The sequence below is a fragment of the Haliotis cracherodii genome, unplaced genomic scaffold (assembly GCF_022045235.1).
Source record: "Haliotis cracherodii isolate W230 unplaced genomic scaffold, xgHalCrac1.p SCAF_7, whole genome shotgun sequence".
In the NCBI taxonomy this organism is placed as follows: Eukaryota; Metazoa; Mollusca; class Gastropoda; order Lepetellida; family Haliotidae; genus Haliotis; species Haliotis cracherodii.
The window spans coordinates 11,644,622-11,646,476 of record NW_027266330.1 but is presented as its reverse complement, the minus strand read 5'-3'; positions in this window follow the sequence as shown (position 1 = coordinate 11,646,476).

Below are 1,855 nucleotides of genomic sequence, written 5' to 3'. Positions count from 1 at the left end.
CTGTTAAAACTGATAATATTTGAGTATTAACTGACACTCTTGCATGATATGATATATATCTATGGCTAGATCGTATGAGACATGATATGCTTAATAAAAAACCAACATTAGACATCTTTTGGCAATGAGAATAACAAACATTCAGTAAACTTAAACAATGTTAGAAACCATGGGAGTCCTTGGCTCTTTAAAGTTTGTTCCTGAAGTATTTGAATCGAGGGACACCTAAAATTGTAATTGTCTACACAGAGGATGTGACAAGGATCTTTCACGCTTACGTTCCAACAGTTAGCACAAGGACATGTTACAATACACTTACATAACGCCATTGTATAAATACATGCACTGAAAGTTGACTGGAGTCAGAGATAGACAACAGAGTTGAATCCATCCACAGATTGGACAAGTGATTCATATTACACACCAGCACTATAAAACACGGGGAGAAAACGAGTCGTCCCATCGAGATTTTTCTTTTTCTTTGGACCAGCAGACCAGTGGGTGTTAATTCTCGCCCATGAGATAGTGCTGTTGGCAAGACATGCAGTATTACAATGCACAGGCATACTGATAGCAACATGTTACTTTAATTTCCGTGTGATAATATAGGCAACATGTCATGTATGACAACGGTCACGTTAATTTCAGTGTGATAATATAGGCAACATGTCATGCATGACAATGCTCACGTTAATTTCGGTGTGATAATATAGGCAACATGTCATGCATGACAATGCTCACGTTAATTTTGGTGTGATAATGTAGGCAACATGTCATGCATGACAACGGTCACATTAATTTCGGTGTGATAATGTAGGCAACATGTCATGCATGACAATGGTCACATTAATTTCGGTGTGATAATGTAGGCAACATGTCATGCATGACAACGGTCACGTTAATTTCGGTGTGATAATATAGACACAACGTCCTACTAGGATCTATACTTCATGGTACCTGTGAACACATCAATAGTGGACAAAATGTAACAGACCCTTGTACAGAACCATACTTATTTGGATGTGGAATCATCTACAAATAATGCTCTCTTCAACTAACACTTTTCCGTTCCGTTACATGGTGATTTGGTATGACTGAACATAACTTGATGAAGTAATAGTTCGTTTTTTGATAACGAACAATGAATTGTAAATACTTGTTTTTGTTTAGTGCAAATGTTTATACATTTGTGAACATAATTCCAGCTATGCAGAAGTTTTAGAATGAGTAACCTTAGTGAAATGCTACAGCTCTAGATATAATGTCAACAAGGTTATGTGTAATGATAGCCATTGGAGAAAATATAACAGCAAACTGAAGAATGAGTGATTTGTGATTTACCCGCATTGGTCCAGCCATATAACATCAAGGACATCACAGATCTCACACTGTACCCATGTGCAGAGTCGAACCTGGTCTCCGCATGACGAGCCAGCACTCAAACCACTACCTACTCCTCAAGCTGAAGAGGTCTCTAATTACTCACACAGGTATAAGACCTCTGCTCAAAAAAACATTTCTTTGTCTCATAGCCCGGGGATCTGTACTGTTTATTGGCTTCCCCGTCATGTGTTCTGTACATCATGTTGTTACAGTATTATCCTGCTGTTGTCATTACATAACCTACTCATGTTAACCTCCCTCATGTATGCAATTGTTACCGTTTATCATCTACTGTTAATCCTCCACCTACAATATATATTCTGTACCTAGTTCATTATTCAGCCTTTCTTGAATTTTTGGGGGGCATACATTTGGAAATTAAAGTTTTTAATCGTTCTTTCATATATTTCTAGGTATGCGCCAAATGAGAAATCGGCATCCCCCGAAGCGCTCGTTAAATCTCGAACATCAT